A 22,791-nucleotide genomic window follows, 5' to 3' on the forward strand; every position below is an offset into this window, starting at 1 on the left:
CCACATTTGCAGAGCATTCGACTCTTGGTAACTTGGAAGAGACACATCCAGAGAGCCCTGCAGAGAGGGTCCTTCTGAACATGGCCGGGGGGGCCATTATCTTGCCATCCATAGCTGTGGGTCCTGTGACTGGGGCACACGCAGTACTGAGGCGGGACTCGCCCCGTCTGTGAACACTGTGTGTCCAGCTGAAGAGGCTGTGGTGGTGGAGGCTTGTCACTGTCTACACTGGAACCCCATTCGCGCGCGCGCACACACACACACACATTGGCCACTGTCTCATTAGGCCATCTTTGTTCACTGTCTTCCTTCTGTTTACAGTGTATCACCAGAGCGGCATCCTTCATGCTGAACTTGAGGCCCTTGTGTTAAGGAAGGCTGGGGTACAGTGAGCACTGAGAGCTCTGAGGTCCCCTTGCCAGTGGGGTGAGGACCACTCAGGATAAACAATGTCTTGGGCTCCTGTGCCATCTGTAGCCTCCAGCCTTGTCACAGAAGTATAACTAACTTGAGTCACTTACTATCTGTAAGATACTGCTCGAGGGCAGAGTCTACAATACACTTCTTTTTTTTTTTTTCCTTCCACAGAGCTATTCATTATCCATCCATCATCCATCCATCCTCCCATCCACCCACCCATCGTCCATCCACCTACCCATCATCTATCCACCCATCATCCATCCATCATTGTTTTAGACAACAAATACTTTACAGAATATCCTTCGTGCATGCCAGGCATTGAACTAGGAATTAAGAAGACACCAGTGAGCAAAAATTAACGTGGTCATTGCCCTTGTGGAAACTTTCTGTCTAATCAGACGGGTGGACACTAATCAAATAATCACAAATACATAAATGTAAGATTGTCACTGTGATAAGCATGAAGAAGGAGAAGTTGAGGTCAGCTAATGGGGAACACTTCTCCTGATTAGGAGGTGGGAAGACTTCTAGTAGGAAGTGAAAATTGAGCTGAGATTTGAACTAATGGGGTGAGGGTGGGGACAAGTGGAGATGCTTGGGGAGGAGGAGGAGGAACTCAGAAGAGCATGTCAAAGAGCCCAAGCGGGGGCCGAGGAGGAGTGTGAGGATTCTAAGTACTAGAAGGCTGGTGCAACTGGAGTCGGTGGTAGAGAAGGGTATAAGCAGAGACCAGGGTCTCCCTGGATTGGATCCTGCAGGGTTTTATTAGAGGCCAGTAAGAGTTGACCTCTAGCCCAAAGCACTGGGGAGCTAGTGAAGGTCTTTAAGGAAGGGTGGGGACAAGAGGTAGAGGTCAGATTGGCATTGGAAGGGCCCCTCTGGCCACAGGGTGGAGATGGATTGGAGTCCTCCTGCCATTGTGGTCACGGGCAGATCCTCCAGGGGGCTTATGAAGTAATCGGGGTGAGAGGCAGTGCTTGAAGGAGGATGGGGGTGAATGGCAGGGATATTTAGGAGGTAGATTTGGCAGGACTTGTGAATGGGGGGTAGGGAAAGGAGGTGGGGAGAGTTTGGGGAGAAGGTCTCTATTGCAGTGAACTTTGAGTGTCTCTAGAGCAAAGTCTGTCTTTTCCACTCCTTCATTTCAAGGTCTTGGTTGGTGTTTGGCGTATAGTGGGTATTCTGTGACGTTTCTTGAGTGAAGGAATGAATGAGTAGTTATAGGAAGGAAAGAATAAATTGGTGGTTTAAAAGTCTCTTCAGTGATAGGCTGTGGTAGGTACTTTCAAACTGGTTCTTTGTAAGTGTATATTATCTTTTAAAATGTGCTATCTTTTGATACCCCTTGGGGTATGAATTGTAATTTTTTATACCTTTATTTTACTTATTTATTTTCATGTGGTGCTGAGGATCGAACCCAGTGCCTTGCACGTGCTAGGCGAGTGCTCTACTGCTGAGCCACAACCCTGCCCTGAATCGTGATTTTTTGAAAGTCCTCTTCTGTTTGCTTTATTAACTCTGTTTCCTCAGGTGTGAATTTTTCTTTGTTTTCTTCCATGATAAGGATTTTTCTCAAAAGTTGGCTATTTTGGGTTGTACATTTTATTTATGATCACCATTTTTCTAAATATTTGTTAGTGGATGTTTTTCTCTGCACTGTGGTGTACTGTTAGTGATTGTGGGGGAGAGGTGGGATAGATTGGAAAGTGGGTGAACTGGCATTTTGTCTTCTGGGTAGTAGGGGCATACTCCATACACCTGGGAACAGGTGGCCACCTGGTTCTTTCTGTCTCTCCTTTCATGGTCTCTGCTTTCATCTGGATGCAAATGCTACTGCTGCTCTCTGTGTAGTGAAGTCTTGGAAGGAGGGAGGCTCAGTCAACTTGATTGCTCTAAAAAGTAGCCCCCCAGAGAGTCCCAACTACTGCCCAGAGCTCCTCCCCTTCCTGTCACCTTGTCCAGGTACTGATTGGACCTGACAGCCTCCTGCACACCCCAGGCTCCACGCCATTCATCTCCTACACTGTATTCTGCTGCGGATTTCCTCTGGGCTTGTCTTTCTGTTTGATTCTGTCTAGTAGCTGTAATTCAGAATTTCCCCAAGTTTTCTGGACCATTGATGGATCTTTTTCTTGTTTTCCAACACTATTTTGGATTTTTTACTTTTGAAAAATACTTTCATGGTGGCTGGGGCTGTGGCTCAGTGGTAGAGAGCTTGCCTAGCATGCACGAGGCACTTGGTCCGCTCCCCGGCACCACATAAAAAAACTAAATAAACAAAATAAAGGTATTGTGTCCATCTACAACTAAAAATATTTTTTAAAAAACCCCAAACCTTGCATGGTATTTTGAAAGGGCAACAAAGTAGGCATGCATACTCAGTCCCACACTGTCCAATCCCCTGCCCAGGATTCCTCCTAGGAACTCCTAAGATATTGCAGGCATGACATCTCATGATAAACCAGTAAGGAGCACGCTGAATCACAGCCCGAAGATAGTTATGTTCATCTTTAAACTAAAAAAAGTCATAGAAACGACCTTAGCCTTGACTCTTAAGTTAAATGCAGTGAAGAATGCTTCTGCTGTTCCTGCCGAGGAGAGCTACCCGAGGAACTAGAAAACCACTTCCTTGTGATCTGAAGGAGAGTCTTCTGTCCCCATCCTTCCTACCAGACTGCCAAGATGCTAAAAATCTCAACAGAACCCTTCTTTTTTTTTGCCGGGGCGGGGGGGGGATACTGGAGATTGAACCCAGGGATACTCAACCACTGAGCCACGTCCCCAGGGTCTCACTGAGTTGCTTAGCACCTCGCCATTGCTGAGGCTGGCTTTGAACTCACGATCCTCCTGCCTCAGCCTCCCAAGCTTCTGGGATTATAGGCATGTGCCACTGTGCCTGGCTCAACAGAACCCTTCTCCCCGAGACATCTGGGATCTCCATCTATGCATCCAAGGGAAGAGGCAATATAGCAAGCCTTTGCTCCGCCACCCTGCGGTGCTGGGGCTGGAACCCAGGACCTTGCTTATGCTCAGCATGCACTGTACCACTGAGCCACATCCCCAGCACCACCATACTTATCTGAGTGAGATCCTGCCAGAACCAACCCTCCCAGAGATGACATTCATAAACTCTGGCTAGAACACTCCTAAACACTGCTGGAAAGCAGGGGCGCACAGGCAGACACAGCAGGCAGGGGAGGCCAACATGTGGAAGGGGAGAACAGCAGGCCATGGTTTTCCTGTTTTAAAAGTAGCCTTACTGCCATTGGCACAATGTGTCCCGAACTCAGGCAGAAACTGTGATTTGTATTAGACCTCTGTTGAAGAACCAGGAGCAGAGTTTGGGGCAACCACAGCTACTGGAGAGTCGGAGAAGAATGGGGAAAGGAGAGATTCAGAGAAGGGAAGGAAAAATTCAGTGAATAAACTCTGCCTAAGTCTCTAGATGAGCCTTGAACTACATGTAAATGGGTATAAAAATCCCAACTAAGACCAAGAATGCAACCTAGATTTGGCTGCTGTCCGTTGCAGAAAAGGCAGTTTGCAATTTGAGTTCCATCAAATTAAATCCCTGCAAACAAAACCAAACCAAAAACTTCCAGGAGAAATAAACCAGAATCCAGGGTCCCTATAATATGTCAGTCACAATATCCAAGGTACACTTCAAAATTACTTGACACAGAAAGAATAGAAAAACACAAGTGATTCTCAAGTAAAAAGGCATCTAATTGAGACAAACGTCTTAGCTTATCTAGCTTTGGAATTAGCAATCAGGAATTTAAAGCGACTGTAATAACTATGCTCAATCTGTAAAGGACAATATGTTCATAATGAATGAAAAGATAGGGGCAAGAAGCAACAAGAAGGGGCTGGGGATGTGGCTCAAGCGGTAGCGCGCTCGCCTGGCATGCGTGCGGCCCGGGTTCGATCCTCAGCACCACATACAAACAAAGATGTTGTGTCGGCCGAAAACTACAAAAAAAAAAAAAAAAAAGAAGCAACAAGAACCGCAGATGGAGTTCCCCAAGTGAGAATGCAATATCTGAAATAAAGAAAATCCCTTCATCAGCTCAACCACAGAGTCTGGATAACAGAAGAGTCAGTGAACTTGAAAATGGATCATTATGAATTATTTAATCAAGGAACAGAGGAAGAAGATTGGAAGAAAAATAGGCAGATCCTCAGGAACCCAAGAGGAAATAGCCAAAGGCCCAACATGATCAAATGAAGAAACACTAACCTGTGTTTCCCTAAGCTTATGCAGACACACATTTCAGGGAATCCCAGGCAGGATACCTCAAAAAAAAAAAAAGCAGAATGGGGGCGGGGGGGCTGAGGCTGGGGCTCAGAGGTAGAGCGCTTGCCTGGCATGTGCGGGGCACTGAGTTCAATCCTCAGCACCACATAAAAATAAAATAAAGATATTGTGTCCACCTATAACTAAAAAAATAAATATTTTTTTAAAAATAGCAAAACCATACCAATGCACAGCATTGCTAAAAAGACAAAATACAGAGTTTTTTTTTGTTGTTGTTGTTTTTTAATCAGAGAGAATTAGCACAGTGTACACAAGGGAAATGATCACTACTCACTTCTTAGAAACAGGGAGCCCAGCAAACAGAGACCCTGACATGGCTTCACTTATCAGAATTTCTAGTCCTTTAAAAGAACCGCAGGGAGCAGGACACAATGTGAGCCTGTCTGGGTTTGGGGCAGGGGAGGCAGACAGGGTGCCAGAAAAGTGATTCAAGTGGGTAGAACAAGGAAAAGTGGACGGACCTGGGGGCATCGGAGGTGAGGAGATGGGAGGCCAGGAGCGCATGTCTGAGTCTTCACCTTTGCAGTCCTGCTGGGAGCCGCGCCCATATGTGGACTTGGGCCCAGGCTTTGGATGTGCATGCGAATCCTCCTCTGCTGCTTGCACTCTGCAGAGCCACAGACTCTCTGCTTCACCTCCTCATTCCTTGGTTCCCTGTCTATAAAAGAGGCTGATCATCATGCTTCCCTGTGTGGTTGTTGTAAAGGAGGAAGGAGATAAATGTATGCCAAGAGCTAGGGGCAAAGCTTGGGAAATGCTAGGGTCTACTAAGTGGCAATTGCTATGACCACTATTAGAGTCACCCCTCAGTATCTGTAGGGGATTGATTTCAGGACCCCCAGTGATGTCACGGTGCACGTGTGCTCAAGTTCCTTATAGAACAGGGCACAGTGCTTGCTATAACTCATACATAGCCTCCTATCTCCTTTATTTTTATTTTTTGGTACTGGGGATTGGACCCAGGGGTGCTCTACCACTGAGCCACCCCCATATGCCTTTTTATTTTTTATTTTGAGACAGGGTCTTGCTAAGTTTCCCACATTGACCTTGAAATTGTGATCCTCCTGCCTCAAACTCTTGAGTCCCTTGGGTTACAGGCATGTGTCACGTTAAACCATCTCTAGGTTAATTATAATACTTAAGACAATGTAAATGTGATATAATAATTGTTCTACTGTGTTGCTTAGGGAGTAATGACAAGAAAACAATCTGTACACGTTCTACACACACGTGCCTATTTTTTTCTGAATAGTTCTGTTGGTGCTTGGTTGAAACAGTGAATACAGAACCTGCTGGTACCGAGGGATGGCCATATTGTCTTTCAGCAGAGAAGAATCTGTGGGTGCTCCAGGCTCTTCATGGAACGTCATACCCATCACTCTGTGCTAGGTGTTCCCGTGCTGGGTGGTACCCATCGTCCACTAAGATGGACACCCCTATGGCATTAGCAGCCTCCAGCCTGGCTCCACCTCTCTGCCCTCCACCACATCTTTTTGGCCTCATGAGTACATTCCTTTTTATTTATTTTTTTTTCTTGAGGTGGGTTCTCACTATGTTGCCTAAGCTGGCCTTGAACTCCTGGACACTCAAGGGGTCCTCCAATTTCAGCCTCCTGAGGAGCCAGAACTGCAGGCATGTGCCACCATGCTCTGCTCCATCTTCTTTTAAAACCCAGCTCTGAGTCTCTTCCTTTGAAAGTCCTTCCTGATCCCACCTCTGCTGTGAGGTGTTTTGTGCCCCCCACCTTTGTCTCTGTGATATCCTGTGAGTGTTTCTGCCATTGCTCTTACTACTGCATTGAAATGTCCGTCTGTGTGGGCGGGAACTAGATCTTGTTCATCTTGTTATCCCCAGTGCTGGTGGTGCATGGTATAAAATTGGTGCTCAACAAATGTATGTCGAATGGACAAATACACAGTTTAATGAGCACCGGGGAGACTGTTTCCTAGAAAAGAGTTACCTTGGCATCCTTATGAATGTCTAAATTTATTTTCAATTCAAACTTAAGACACTTTCATCTTAAAATTCAGAGATAGGCTTTTCTCCATGAAAGAAGAACTAGCCCTGTGCCCAGGTGGGTGGAGGGTATGAATTTGCAGTTTGACCTTATTGAGAAGCAAAGTATCTTCCGTGTTCAACTCTGTGTAATTGAAAGGTGATTCTTGTTAATGACACATGAGTTGTCAAGTCCCCAGGTCCTAAGAGCAGTGGAAACACAGATAGGAACCTGTAGGGGGTTGGGGACTTGTTTGTGGTCAGCTTGTGGTTTGAGCATTTAACAAGTAAATCCAAATGGGGACTTTGAACCTGCGACCCCATGACCCCATGGAGCATGGCCATTCTGTGGGATGCATGCTCTGCTGGAGCAGCCAGGAGCACAAAGCTAACAGTGGGAACGCCTGGTGGGTCCCAGAGGGGAAGGGCTCTGCTGTGACAGGATGCTGAGCCGTTTGATAAAGCCCAATATTAAGCTTGAATTAGACCTGAATGCTTAGAGGAGAGCAGTGTTCAAAGACGCTTAACACGGGCTGGGGCGGAGCCCCTTTCTTTTGCCACCTCGGAGGTGGCATGGCGGGCTATAGTGATGAGGTATGGTGCTCATCAGCTGACGGGGTAATCCCAGGAGCAGAGGGAAGGGAGCCGGCCGGAGCAAGACTTCTCAACCCGCTAATTAAAACGATCCTTCCTCTCCTGGTGAAGGCTAATGAGACAGAGAGAGTGGCTAATGGACACATCACTGCGAGATTGCCCACTTGCTTTATTTATTTACTTAATGCCGAAGCTTCCATTTGGGGGTTCGGAGAGGAAGAGAGAGTTTCAAAACTCTGCTCGAGCTCTGTGCAGCAAGAGTTATCATGAAGCATATTGCTAGTGATCTGAGATTTTTAAAAAATATTTATTTTTTAGTTTTTAGGTGGACACAATATCTTTATTTTACTTTTATGTAGTGCTGGGGATGGAACCCAGTGCCTCACGCATGGCAGGCGAGCGCTCTACCACTGAGCCACAGCCGCAGTCCTGACCTGAGATTTTATCTCCAGTTGTCCATCATGAACAGTTCTAAGGATCCCAGGAAGAGCCCACGTTGGTCCCGAACCAAATAAAAGCAAAGGGAATCTGATTCCCTTTTCAGAGCATGCCCACCCTCTCCAAGAGTCCAGTCCGCTAATGAAAACCCCAGCTCCCCTGTGAGTGTCTGGTCAAGTTGAAGGTTCCGTGTTGACGCTGAGAGGTTGGTGAGACAGGAGCATGGCGCTCAAACTTGATGTCTGTTGCATTAGCGTTTGGGCCACCAGGATGGTAAGAATTCAATTAAGGAGCCCAGTGCCATGAGGGCATCCAGCATTCTCTGCCTTCAACCTTAGCCTTTACTAAAGTGCCCGGTGACTCCAGCCACTGGCTTTGTCGGCACCACGTACTCTAGACAGTGAAAGAAACTGAGGGCTCCATGCCGAGTGGGGGCTGCTCAGTGGGATCTTTCTGCTGGTGCAGCTGGGTGTTTTGGTTGCTGCAGGGCATTTGCATGACAGGAGCACTGGGGCCAGCAGCAGGTGCTTCTCCTCCAGGAGAACCCAGGGGATGAAGAGAGGATGGCCAGGCTGTGGAACTGTGGAACTGTAGGTGCACCCATTTCCTGTGCTGCCGTGACAAATCACAACCCCGGCAGCTCGAAACAACAGAGATGTGTTCTTTCGCAGTGTTAGAGTCGGAAGTCTGGTATCAAGGTGTTGCCGGGCCAAGTTCCCTTCGAAGTCTCTAGAAGAGGATTCTTGCCCACCTGTTCCAGTTCCTGGGGGCTCCAGGTATGCCCGAGCTGTGGCCGTATCACTCCATCTCCACCTGTGGTCACATGACCTCGCCTCTGTGTCCGTCTTCCCCGATACTCTCTTCTGAGGACAACTTTCATAGGCTTTAGGACCCACATGGATAATCCAGGGTGATCTCATCCCAGGATTCTTACCTTAAACACCTGCAAAGACCATTTTTCCAAATAAGGTCTTAATCACAGGTGCAGACAGGTAGACAGGTATTGGGGGTCACTGCTAGACCCACTCTCATAGGAGTGTGTGCCAAATGCAGTTGAGTTGGCCAGTCATTCCAAGTAGTTAAATGAGCATTTCCCACCCTCCCTTCAAGAGAAAATTGCTCCCCCTTTTTTTCTCCTATGGCATGAAGATATATGCAGAGCCCCCTGTTAAAAAAAATTAGAAAAGCATACAACTTTTTTTTTTTTAAAGAATTTTTTTTTAATATTTATTTTTTAGTTTTCGGCGGACACAACATCTTTGTTTGTATGTGGTGCTGAGGATCGAACCCGGGCCGCACGCATGCCAGGCGAGCGCGCTACCGCTTGAGCCACATCCCCAGCCCAAGCATACAACTTTTTAAAGATGTCACTTATAACCATTTCCAACACCCTACATTTAAAGTTGGAGATCTTAATGTTATAGCATTAAAAAGTGGTCATTATGGCTGGGTGCCATGGGGCACACCTGTCATCCCAGCAACTTGAGAGGCTGATGCAGGCGGATTGCAGGCTCAAGGGCAGCCTGGGAACTTAGTGAGACATTTAGAGATGAAAAGGACTGGGGATGTAGCTCAGTAGTGGAGCACGCCTGGATTCCATCCCCAGTCCTGCAAAAAGAAAAAGTGATCATTGTGAACACTCCAAGGGCGCGCTGGTGCTGGTGGATCCGGGAGCAGCATGCCAAAGTATTCCTCCAGCGTGGTTACCACGTGAAAAAACCACCCTTCTCCATGGGCAGAGCCTGCAAGGGAACTCAGGAAAATGGAAAGGGTTCGGGCTATGCACAGGGGCAGAGACTGCTTCACTCAGAAATAAAGAGAAGAGAGTAGCATACTTCTTTGGGGGCCATAGGTAGGTATAACAAAGGTCACCTCTGAGGGGAAAAGGGGGTCCTAGAAGACAGGAAGGAGGAGGAGGCTTACCCCTTACACCCCCTATATCACCTGGAGTTTATACCAGGTGCATGTGATATCTGTTCCAAAGACCAGTCACCGGTCCTCGGGAGCTGGGCCGGCATCTGAAGGCTCCTTTGGCTGTCCACACTCAGTGGCTTATCACATCTCCCTCAACTGTGCAGTTACTCCTGCTTCTTGAGCATAGGTGACAGCATGGGTATGGCCTCAGAGAGGAAGGTGGCATGGTGTGTCCCAGGAACAGGAAGCTGGCCCAGACTTGCACACGCAAACTCATCTATGAATGAGTAACTCGACTCAGTGATATTCAGGACGGCATGGGGCTGGGGGAGGGAGCCCCGGAAATCCAGCAGGAGTCAGGACTCTGCCTGAGGGCAGAGGGAAGCCATGGAGTGGGTCATGATTTGGTTTGCATTTTAGAAAGATCCATCCCTCTGAGTGTGGAAAACGGGTTGGGGGCATTCTCACCGTATGGATTGTATGGCTGTAAGTGAGTCTCGAGTATAAGTGATTGCAAACTAGAGTAAACAGGAGTGGTGCCTTTGAGTAGTTACTGCCTCGTCTTTAATAGCACCTAGGTACGTTTAGGTGATTTAATTCAATGATGTCTGTTAAACAGTTGACTTGCCACGCTCCTGAGTTCTTAAAGGGCTGGTGAGCGGGTACAGGCCGGCTTCTCTTACAGGTGTCTTAGGAGGACGTAATCACTATGACACATCAAAATTCAGGGTCCCCGCTCCCCTTTCCTTTTTGCTAAGCCGGCGAGGCCCTCCTGGTGGGGGTGCAGGGCCGCCTCCCGGCTCCCTCACTGCTTCTCTCCTGGCTGCTTACTCCAGGAAGCTCCATGAGCCAGCAACTGGGACGCGGAAGCACTGTCCTCCTTCCTCTCGTCCCCGAGTTCTGGGCTGAGGGATGCAGTTTTCTGTAACTTGACTCAGCCTCCCTGACTCATCTTCACATAAACCAGTCATGTCATAGTCTCAGTGTTAGTATGGGTATGATGCTCTAGTTGACTTGTCCAGAACCAGGACCTTCCCTATGGTTGGATCCTATGGTGCTGTGACCCAGGTCACCACCCAGGGAATATCACTATCGTCAGCATCAGCATCAGCAATATCAGCACCTTGCCATCATCTTCATCAGCAGTGTCACCACTGTTGCCCTCTGCAGCAACAGCAGCTGTGACAATGACACCAGCTCGGCTCCACTGAGCCCTTCATGTGGGCCAGACACTGGTGTAGCATGCATTCTCGGGTCAGATCCTCCAATGACCCCATAGGAGTCGGTACTATTGTTATTCCCATTTGACAGCCAAGAAAACCAAAGCTCAGAGAGGAATAGAAACTGATTTGAGGTCACCCTGCGAGTGAGAGGCCAAGCCAAGAGCTGAACCTCCATTTTGGCTGACTCCAAAGGCCGTCCACTCCACTCCATGTCATTGGCTGTTTCCAGAGGAATGACGACTGACCCTAGAACACACACCAGGTCACACGGCATCCTACGTATAGCACTTCATTTGCTCTTGTCATCTGAGAGTCAAGGAAGCAGACTCAGAGGAGAAGGGACTTTAAATCCCGCCAGTGGGGCTGGAGATGTAGCTCAGTGACAGAGCTCTTGACTTACATGCATGAAGCTGTGGGTTCCATCCTAGGAAGGAAGGAGGGAGGGAAGGAAGGAAGGAAGAAAAGAAGGAAGGAAGGAAGGAAGTAAAGAGAAAAAAGAAAGAAAAGAGAGTGGACCCTGAGCCTGGTCTTGAACTCTGCAGGGTGTGGGCTGCCCTGTGTTACATCAGCACCATCTGGAGTCTGGGCTGTTCTTCAGCAAATATGTCCCATAGATGGCACTTTCTGATGCATCCTGTGTGTGTTCCCAAAATAGCGGTTGAATGACAGTCCAGCCTCCCAGATTTGAAGCTTGTGAAGACCACTGTTTCCATCGCCACCAGCCTTCCTTCCTGGCCCCCCTCCTAAGTACACAACACCGGGGTTGTTGGGACAGCCTGCCTTTGTTTTCAGAGTGACGTGTTGAGAAGCACACCCCACAAATCTGTCATTTGCATACTGTTTCTTTGGGAGTAGGGGGAAAAGGAGGCTGTGGGCCAGATATTTTCATGCAATTCTGCTCATTATTTACGCAGACAAGGAGATATTTCAGTAAAACTGCACTCAACTCTGAGTGACAAGGTATCTTTCTGCAGTGCAGGGTTCAGGGAAATTGTAGTGAAGTTGACAGCTTTTTAATGCACAGCTGCTATTCCACTGAAATATGGCGTGTTTTTATTTTGAAAGTACAAGATGACCTATTTATTATCTGTGATTCGAGCTGAGTTTACACGCTCCGAAACACAAAGGGAAAAGAACAGCATATTTCTTTTGGGGGCCACAGACTCCCTCTCCCCCTCCTCCCACCCACCACACATAAGAAAACATTGCAAGCGGAGTGTTCCGAATCGGAGTGGACGCGTTTTCCTTGAAATGACAGGCTGCCTTGGAATCACGGGAGAGAGTTGCCAATTACCTTAATCATCCTCCTCCAGGTAACCAGGAGGTGCTTAGGTGCCTCTGTGCAAGGGGTGAGCAGGGAGTTTGGGGAGGCCAACAGACCTACCTGGGCGGGTCTGAATACTGGAAACCTGCTCTTTTTGTAAAGCACGGCTGGGGTCTGCTGTGCATGGCCGCTTGCTCTTCCAGGTGTGGCTGGTGGACAGCAGTGTGTACATCCAGGTACTTTTGGAAATGAAGAGTCTCAGCCCCTGCCTCAGACCTATGCAGCAACAGAATCTGCATTTCAACAAGGGCACAGGGGATCCACGGGCATATTACAGGGTGAGAAGTGCTGGGTGGGCCCAGAGGACCCTCTGTCTTTTGCTCAGCTTATGTGAAGCTCAGTTGTTGGTAGTCATTCACTTAGTCGGCATCTACTACGTGCCAAGAGCCAATCTAGGTAATAGAAATGCAGGGAAATAGACGGATAAAGCCCCTGTGCCCCCTTAGAGAGTTTGCAGGCCAGTGGGGGGCAGCCAGGAAGGAGGCATCACAAGGGAGATGGGTCAGGGGCCATTCTCACCCAGAAGGAGTGGCGTTTGCATCTTGGTGGGATTGTAACTTATCCAATAAGAGAAAACATACACACACACACACCCACACCCACACACACCTGGGTTATAATTCACACTGTATCTTTCACACAATCTCATGATCTGCTAATTTTTAAAATCGAGATGAGATTCACGTACTGTACAATTAGCCATTTCAAAGTGCAGGGTTCGGTGGCACTTGGTATGTTCACAGGCAGCAACCAGGACCTGCTAGGAGGCCGCTTCACTCTAGAAGAACGACCGCATCCTGCAAGAAGTCACCCTCCGGTCCTCTCGCCTTTGGTCTCCGTGGATTTGCCTTTTCTAGTTTGTAGAACAGGAATCCTGTAACGTCCTCTTAGCCTCCGGCTTCTCGGCTTAGCCTGGTATTTTTGAGGTCATCCGCACTGCAGCATGTCGGGGCTTCATTCCTTTCAGTGGCTGAGTAGCACCCCATTACATAGATATGACACAGTTTATCAACTCACGTGTCCAGGGACTCTCATGCTCACTAAAAAATAAAAATAAAAAAAGCAAACCTCAATTTAAAATACGCCTCTGTCTGTCTCGTGGGAAATGGACCTCCCTGATAGACTGGCCCTCCACGAGGTAACAGTGCTGTTTGATTATTACACCGTCAACAAGTGGCTGGTTGTCATTTATAGGAACATACACAGCCGTGTTCCCATATGTCAACCCTGGACACAGCCAGTGTTCTTTCCAGAGGAACAGTGTGGTCTGTGAGGCTCAACTCAGAGTGTCACCTTGAAAACAGGCTCAGGTGACGTGCGTGGAGTTTCTAGACACACTTGAATAGTGGATATTGGCCCTTGAAAACCGCCGGCGTATCACTGCGCGGAGTCCCAGTGGTTCTGGGCCAGTTCCCCTTCCATGCAATCAGCCATTGAGTTCAACATTTTGCGTGTCAGCTCTGAGCTGGGCCTTGGGTAGAGGACAGTGGGTCCCCAGTGCCTCCAGGTCAGGTGCTTGGAACTCCAGGGACGGGACCCGAAGGGCCATGGTGAAGAGCCTCACCCAGGCCCTCACCGGCCTCTGAGAACACCGCTCCCCTGTCCCTTCCCGTTTCTACAGAGAGAGGCCTTTCAGTCCCGAGGAAACTGCTTGTACACGGCAGCCCTGGGCGTTAGCAGCTGCAACGGAAGAAGGTATTTGTGAGGATGAGGCACTCAGATGGATCCTTCCAGCCAAGCAAACCCGGACCCACCTGCAGCATTGCCAGGGAGACAAATGCCACATCTGGAAAGATATCTGCATAATCCACAGCTTGTCATGCGGGCAGGAACTACTCCCTCTCCTTTGAGAATCTGCCTAATTATGGGCTGGCTACACGCCAGGAAAGAGGAACGGGAGAGAGATAAGAAGCCGCCCTCTCTCAACACATCCATGCCACCTCGTCCTCTGGGATTGTGGCTTCCCTCTTGGGAGGGGTGGAGGCCAGACTCCAGAGAGACAGTCAGGGCATGGCAGAAGGGCCGAGCCTCGTGCCCCCGGCTGGCTGATAGTGTCTGGGCCGTGGTCTCTGAAACCCTGCAGTTTGGATCTGCCGGGAAGCCTGTTGTGAGCCGTTTGTCACTGCTGGTGAAATGCCGGCATTTTCAGGTTCTTGTGCATTCCTCCTTCTTTTTAAATTCTTAAAAAATTGCAGTAAAATATACATAAAATTTGCCATGTGACCATTTTGTTGTTGTTGTTTTGTTACCAGGGATTGAACCCAGCAGTGCTTAACCATTGAACCATATCCCCGTCCCTTTTTAAAATATTTTATTTAGAGACAGGGTCTTGCTGAGTTGCTTAAGGCCTCACTAAGTTGCTGAGGCTGGCTTTGAGCTATAGATCCTCCTGCCTCAGCCTCCCAGGTCACGGGGATTATAGGCATGCACCACTGTGCCTGGCCCATGTGACCATTTTCAAGTGTCTAGATAAGTGGCCTTGGCTACATTCGCAGTGCTCTGCGACCGTGGCCACACCCATCTCCAGAACTCTTGGTCCTGCCAGGTGACAGTGGACTCACAAAGCTCCAGTGCCCATTCCCACACAGCCCTGGTGGCCAGCCTCTACTGTCCGTCTCTGTGGGGGGATGTAGTGGGGTCCTACAGCATGTGTCTTTCCTGGGCCTTGTTCATTTCACTCAGCTCGCTGTCCTCACAGATCCTGTAGGTTGGGGCGCCGGCCAGGAGGTCACACCGGTTGGCTCTGTTCGGTGGATCTCCGTCCACCCATGGACTCTTCAGTTGCTTTCACCTTTTGGCTGTTGACACCTTTTGGCTCTTGAAAATGAAGTAGATGAGAGCCTTCCGCCAGTCCTGTACTGCTCGCCCCCGTGCCTTCCAAAGTGCCATCCTGGGGGGGCCCCAGCTGGGTGGTGGTGGTGGGCACAGCTCCACACCTGTGTGATCACGGCCTTTCTGTGGTCCTTACACGGCTGTGCCCTTTACGCGGCTGGGACTCACCTAATCACGGACTTGCCTCAGGGCTCGGTCTGCTCACGGGCACTATGTACACCAGAGAGCTTGGTCCTTGGGACAGTCCACTGTGGACAAAAGGTTGCCAAAGCTTCCTTAGACTCTAGGAAGTTAAAGGGTCAGCTATGGTGGCTCCAGGGAGCAGGACTGGACTCTAGGCCTGAGCCTGCTGGGCCCAGGGGCGGGGGCGGGGCTTGAAGTGTTGTCACCATAGAAACATCAGCTCCCACAAAGCCAGGACAGACACTTCCTATTGCTTCTCACTTTCCTTTAATCACTAGGCAGCCTGTCAATCACGGCTGGCCAGCTGCGGTCTGCAGAGTCCGAGTCGGGGGAGGCCCAGGAATGTGCATGTTGTCGACTCCCCCGTGATGCCGGTTCAAGCGCCTCTGGCCACACTGGCAGGAGCCCATCTGTGCAGCTGTGTTGCTGTGTGGACCCAATGCTGGCATTCTTGCCAGCCTCCTGCCTGCTGTGGGGTGACTCATGCCAGGGAGTGGGCGAGGGCGAGATGCATCATAAGCAGCCAGTTCCTTACCAGCGAGTTTGGGGTCAGGAGAGGTGTTAACCTTGATTTTGGAATTGTTTGGGGTTTTACTGAGGTGTAATTGGTAAATAAAAATAAATTTGCAGCATGCCATTTTGATACACGTTTAGTTATGAGGGGATCGCCACTACCCTATCCACTGCTGCACCTCGTGTTTTGTGGCAGCTGCTGTTGTTTTGGTGTGGCGAGAAGAACATTTAAGATCTAATCTCGCCGGTTGTGGTAGCGCACACCTGTAATCCCAGAGGTTCAGGAGGCTGAGCCAGGAGGATTGTGAGCTCAAGCCAGCCTCAATAATTGCTCAGCAAGGCCCTAAGCAACGTAGCAAGACCCTGTCTCAAAATAAAGAATAAAAAGGGCTGGGGATGTGGCTCAGTGTTTGAGCACTCCTGGGTTCAATCCCCAGGACCAGACGGGGGTGGGGAAGATCTACCCTCTTAGCAAATTTCAAGTGTACGATGGGATACTGTTAACCAGAGGTCCCGTATTGTGAGTTAGACTCCAGAACTTTTGTCTCTGTGACTGAAACTCGGTAGCCTTTGACCAGCAGCTGTCCCCCCTCCTCAGCCAACTGCCCTTCTGCTCTCTGATTCAGAGAATGTGAAGTCCTGCTGTGCTACCTCTCTGTGCCTGGCTTATTTCACTCAGCGTAATGTCCTCTGAGTTCATCCATGCTGTCACGAAGAATGGGATTTCCTTCCTTGTCCAAACTGAGTGACACCTCATCTGCACTGCCACCACCTGTTCTTCCTCCATTCATCTTGTGGCTTCCGTATCTTGGCCACTGTGAATAATGCTGCCGTGACTTGGGGGTACAGAAGTCTGACTTCATCTCTGTGGCTATCTACTGGGAAGTGGGCTTGCTGGATCACAGGGTAGTTCTATCTTTGACTTTTCTAGCAACTCCCCTACCGTTTTCTATGATGGCTATACCACGATTTCAGAATCATCTTCTGTTCATGTCCTGAGTCGGTTCCTTCCCACAGTTCCCTTTGCATCAGAGGCTTGAACTAGAAGCTCAGCTAGCTGGTGTGGTCAGAGCAGCCCAGTGAGAGCCAGGCCTCTAGACATCCGCCCAGTCGCATGTGACCAGCCTTGTGAACTTGCTCTGGAGAATCAAGCGGTGGACCCTGCAGTGTAGCTGCTGCTTCCCTTCCTTGTGGCATTGCACGGTAAAGCTGGCACAGTGGTACCATGTCACCTGCTAGTTAGCACCTGCCTCGTTGGGGGGATGCAGAGAATGAACTAGGTCAAATGAGTGGATCATTTTTTATTTTAGCAGGCCCCTGCCAAGGAAAAAAGCAACCACTTTGCTCTAATTCTGGTCTCCTTTCAAGCTTGGAAAATAATGAAAGAAAGAACCCAGAGAAGAGTAAAGCAGCCTCCACCCCCGGCGAGGCTGCATAGGCCTCCTCTCCCCTTGCTGGTCTGTTTCTACTACCAGGAGTGGGGGGCCTCTCCCTGGCCGTGCCCATTCATACAGCAGTGTGCAGATGTGGCCCTGGTCTGCACAGATCAGCGTGTAGGCTGCACCCAGGGCGTCCTCGTGTGTTCTGGCCTAACACTGCTCTCAAGTAGACATTCAGCTGTGTGCAGTGGTGAACACAGGGACTTCAAACACTGAGCACACGTGTATGTTGGTTAGAATGAATTTCTAGAATGCTAAAAGGTAGAACACATCAGAAAATTGGGCTGATTAAAGAATCAACCTGCTACTTCCCCTCTGAACTTGACCCTAGAATATTTCTTAATAGAACACTCAGCATCCAAAGAAGGAGCAAGACTTTCAGGAGTGCAGGTCACACGCTGGCAGGATTGCTTGTCTTCCATGGACCCATGAGCCACGGCATCCTGCAGGTGGGGGCCGCCAGGAGATACTGTCAATGTGCTGACACTGTTATGCGCTTTGTTTGGGAGCCAAGCTTAATTAGATGACAACTTGGAGGTGCTAGCTATTTGCAAGATAATGCTAGTCTCCTGAGCTGAGGGCTAATTTAGCTTTTTCATTGAATTCAGAAATGGGGAGAGGAGAGCTGGAGTTGTAGTTGAGAGGTAGAGCCCTTGTCTAGCAAGTGCGAGGCCCTGGGTCCGATCCTCAGCACCACATGAAAATAAATAAATAAAATAAAGGTATTGTGTCCACATACAACTAAAAAAAAAGAAAGAAAGAAATGGGGAGAGGGAAAAATCTCAGATTGTGGTAGAATGGTAACACACACATCCCACACCTGCAGATATTAGATGACATCACAAGACTTCTGTTGCATCAGCCTGGGAAGGACTGTGGCCTCAAGAGTCGGGGAGGAAGTCTGGCTCCTGCAGTCAATTGGACTAAGTGACTCTCTCCCCGCTCCATACATGGCATGGGGTGGTGGAACGGCGGAGCTTTGACACAGAGGGACCTGGTTTTGAAACATACCACTTCTAGTTGGGCAGGCATTATTTACCCTTTCTGAACCCCCAAATCTTTGTAAAACTGGGACGGTGACACCCACCTCCTGCAGTGTGGCAGGCATCATAGGAGGACGTGTGGGCAGTACGTGGCCCAGCTCTGGGGCTCCCTCGTGCTGCTAAGCAAAGCCTCCTGCTATTAAAACAGTAAGAGACACCAAGGAGTCAAGGAGCTGCATCTAGAGTCACCAGAGACACCATGAAGTGACAGGGAAGCCCAATCACTGGGACAGACAAGGACAGGGCAGCCCAGAGGTGGGAAGTCAGAGGAGGCACCCCAGAGGGCCAGTCTGGGGGTTGGTTTTTAAGAAGCTCTGTCTTTCTCTCTTATTAAGGTACTTTTCGTGCCGCGTGTCTCAGCCGTTCTCAGCACGCGGCTTTTCTAATCGGGATAGTCAGGTGCAGTCACCTCGCCCTCAGGGCACAGGACGATTTCCTCACCTTCCAAAGCTCCTTGCCCTTGAGCTCTGGTTCCTGCCCCAGCCACAGAGCACTCCCCGCCGCCCAGCTGCGTCTTTCCTGGGGTCATCTTTCCTGGGTCTCGCCTAGGCCGCGGGGCGGTCTCCTATTGTTGGCTTCCGTTGTTAGCCTGGTGCGCCTGGGCATCGCCTGGGCTGCAGGGGGCACCAGCACTTCCCTCCTTTCTATTGCCACGTAGTTTTTCGTGGCATGGATGTGCTTCCATTGCTTATCCATTTGTCCATTGATGGACAGCTGGGTTGCTGCCGGTTAGGACAATGGTGACTCGTGCTACGAGGACTTTGCACATGGCTGTCTTGTGGGCATGGACTTTGGTTGCTCTGGGTAAACATTCAGGAGAGGGACTGTTAGGTGACATAATAAACACGTGCTTGACTTTATAAGGTTCTGCCACGCCATTTTCCAAAGTGGCTGCTCTGTCCTATGTTCCTGCCAGCAAGAGCTGAGAGCTCCAGGGGCCCACGTCCTCACCAGGGCTTGGGATTGTCAGTTTTTTTTTTTAACTTTGACGCTGGATTTTGGAGAATGACTGGGAGTTTGGTAGGCAAATGAGGTGGGAAGGATATTCCAGGCAAAGGAAATAGCAGGTGGAGAAACAGAAACAAGAAGGGTACCACCGGTGGGGGACCACAGGAGGGGTACTACAGGAGGGGTACCATGGGTGGGCCAGCATTGCCAGGCCAGCAGGGTAACGTCTGGGAGTGCGGACGTCAGGATAGCAAGAGATGACCTCGGGATGTGGACTGAGGCTGGACGTGGGCCTAGACTGCTCATAACAAAAGCAAGGTCTGCAACCAGCACCCATCAAACCCTGCATATCAGGCACCCAGCTTCTGGGAGATAGGTCCTCCTGTTATCCCTTCTTCACAGATGGGGACACTGAGGCACGGTTCATTAACATATATACTAGCAAGTAAGCAGAGATGTGAACTCTGGCAGTCTGGCTGTGCTGACCAGGGGTGTAACCAGGACACCATGCCACCCACTGGATGATCTTGGTTTGGGTTCTGCAGGCCATGGGCCGCTTCTAAAGGTTTTAAGCTGGAATGTGAAATGAACAGGCCCGGCTTTTTGCAAGCCCACTTGTCTGCAGAGTGATGATGGAATGGGGGGCAAGGCCTGGAGGAGGGAAGACCCAGGAGGAGGCTGCGTGGCTGAGTGGGTGGGAGGTGGGTGTGGGTCAGGAGGCAGAGGGATGCTCAGATTGCCTGACTGGGGGAGGGTGCAGAAGCTGAGGATAGTTATGGGGATTTGGCCTCCGGCAAGGACAGTACCTCCAGCCCAGAGGGAACCCAGGAGCTAGGTTTGGACCTGTGCGTGTGGACAGAGGGTCTCACAAACAGAAGGCCTTTGGTGATGTTGGGTTTAGCACTCAATGAGGAGCCCAGAGGCCTGCGACCCTCGGTGATTCACAGTTTTGTGGAGGTCTGGGGTCGAGAGCCCTGCCCTGTGTGTGTAGGAGTTGCTGAGACCGGTGAGTGTGCCTGGTTTGGCGCCTGGCACCCACACTGCCTCCCCACTCTAGTTCTCTTGTCCTCCTGGCATGACCTTTGCCCCCTCTCCATATCGTCCCCCTCCCCCCAAGTCCTGGCTGCTGTGGTTTGCTCCTGGGCCAGTTGCTGTCTCCCCACCTGCCCTGCCCCTCTAGTCCGCTTCCTGCCTGGAGTCAAGGTCTCTTCCAGAGACACGAATCTGTCCCCATCACTCCCCCTTTTCAAGCCCATTAGGGAGGGCAGGTCGCTTGTGTCTGCTCCCTCAGGTTGGTCTGAGCTTGGTCTGAGTTTGCAGGGAGGAGCCGCGACAGAGTCCTCTGAGGTTCCTCCTGGCCGGGCGCTGACATTGCCTCCTTGGGAGCCTGCGCTTGTGCGTAAGAACAGGCCCACAGCAGCCGGTGGAGCTGGTTTGGGCACAAACACTTGGAACAGGCGATACCTGGTGCTCATGGCCCGGCTCCATTCTGGTCACCTGGGGTACAGTGGGCCTGAAGTGAAGGGGGGCAGGCAAGCAACCCAGAAAGCACAGGTGGACAGGTGACGGAGAAGGAAGGGCCAAAGCCGAATCTGACTGTGACTTTCAAGTCTTTGAAGAGGAAGCCTTTTGGAAAAGTTGGGTTTATTTAGCTGCCACCAACAGCTGACCCCCACCAGGTATCAGGCCTGTGCCCAGGATGAGGCTGAGACTCTGGATGAGGGCCCTGGAAGACACCTCGGAGAGGCAGGGTCCACTGGGATGTAAAGATGAGGGGCCCAAGAATGTCCCAAGCCCATCAGTGGGACAGGCGCCTCCTGCAGGGGGCTGCGGTGCCCTGGGAAGGCCGAGCCCAGCCTGCAGAGCCCGGGCTTCTCCAGGAACATTCCTGGGCCCGAGAGGGAAGGTAGGTCACCTGCCTTCAGGAGACCCACTGTCTCCGTGGCCCTTTCTGCCTCCCAGATTCTTGGACTCTGAGAAGCATCTCCATTTCCGTTAAGAAATCGCCTGCAGAGCACCCGGGGTGCTGAGTGGAGTCGTGTGCACTCAGCGTGAACCACCGGGCTCCTCTCCTGCCAAGGACTGTGGCCGGGAAGCTGGTCGACTCTGGCCCACGGCCACGACCTTGGCCGACCTCTCCGTCATACCCACAGTGGGGCTCCCTTTCCTCTTCTATAAAAGGAAGCAGGTAACTCAGTGGTTCCTGAAGCCCTTCCCAAATTTAGAATTCAGCTTTTGAAAAAGCCGTTGTTATTCACATTTCCTGAAGGAGGAATTGTGTCTCGTGCTGGCTGGAGTTGAAGGCGAAAGATGATGGCTTGAAGGGACACAGGAGTATCTTGTCTTTAGGAGAAGGGCCCTGGTGGGGGTGTGGGGCCTGGAGCACCCAGCGAGGGACCCTCGTCCTGCATCTTGCTGCCCACATCTGTAGCAATTCCTGGTTTCTGGGGTAAGATTCAGAAAGCCTGGACCACACTGCAGGCTTTCCCCCTTAATTATCTTTTGGTGTCGGCTTCCAAGTACAGAGGAACCACTGGCTTTGCTAATTTACAGTAGTCTCTTCTGGAACGCTGTCCCTTACTGATTCAGAGAAAGGAGGACGTTTGTTTAATAGATTAGCATTTTATCAGCCTGCGGATTTGCACCAAAGCATAATAATAATAAATTACAGACCTAATAAGTAGGCTGCCCAGGAAGATGGCGGTGGCACCCCAATAATTGATGTACATTCTTTGGAATTTAGGGGTGTCATAATTTATCGGGTTCATTTTTTCTATCCAATTTGAGGAAAGGCAGACGTGTTTTGTAAGCAATAAACACTGTCATTGTATTTCTTGGCTAAGCAGAGAAAAGCATTATTATTTTTTGCCTATTTCCTGGTTATTACTGCAGCATCTGGTCTTTTCTTTATGGGAAAGAGTTTATCAATATTTCAATTATAAACTCCAATTTTCAGGAGGTTTGTAATCCATCTTTTAAAAATCAGACCAGGCTGGAAACAGTGAGTAGCTCATCATCCCAGAAACCCAGGTGCTCTCTAAAATATTAAACAAACAGGTGTAAGGCAGTTGTAAGTGTCTTTCAACTTTTAGGGTGAAACTTTGGCTTTTCTTCCCCACACGAATCAAGTGGAATCAAGCTTCTTTTCCCGTCACAAGGCTCCGACGTTAGCAGGTTTCTGCTGCAGCTGAAGGAACAGGCGCTGGAGCCCACGTCTCTGACTGTTTAGTGGCAGGTGCATTCCAGAGAAGCCACCCGCAAATCACGTTTTTTTTTTTTTTTTTTTCTTCTTCTTCTTTTTGGTTTGTTTTTTTACCAACCGAGGCTGCTTTGATACGACAGACACCCTTTTGAGCAGAACTGCGTGATGAATCCTCTCCTAGAAGTGGAGGCTTCTTCAGGAAGGCAAATACACATTCCTAATTATGCGACCGATATGTTGGCCTTGAAGAAAGCAACATACCTGTAAGTGTGGCCAAGGGCTGCACCGTCCTGGCCACTGAGTGGACAGGGCCAGTCATCCAGTGGCCCAACCTTCAGGCACCAGTGATGTCCTGTTGACTTCCATCAGTCCCTTTGCAGAGCCAGCCCTGCCCCCAGTCCCAGC

The 22,791-nt window shown here is 49.9% G+C and overlaps 1 protein-coding gene across 2 annotated transcripts in view; it reads left to right on the forward strand.

Annotated features, from left to right (window-relative positions):
- Positions 1–22,791, forward strand: part of Cfap77 (cilia and flagella associated protein 77) — a 119,942-nt gene that overhangs the window by 15,013 nt on the left and 82,138 nt on the right. The gene's annotated exons all lie outside the window — the stretch shown is intronic.

Source organism: Marmota flaviventris, chromosome 13 (assembly GCF_047511675.1).
Source record: "Marmota flaviventris isolate mMarFla1 chromosome 13, mMarFla1.hap1, whole genome shotgun sequence".
Classification (NCBI taxonomy): Eukaryota; Metazoa; Chordata; class Mammalia; order Rodentia; family Sciuridae; genus Marmota; species Marmota flaviventris.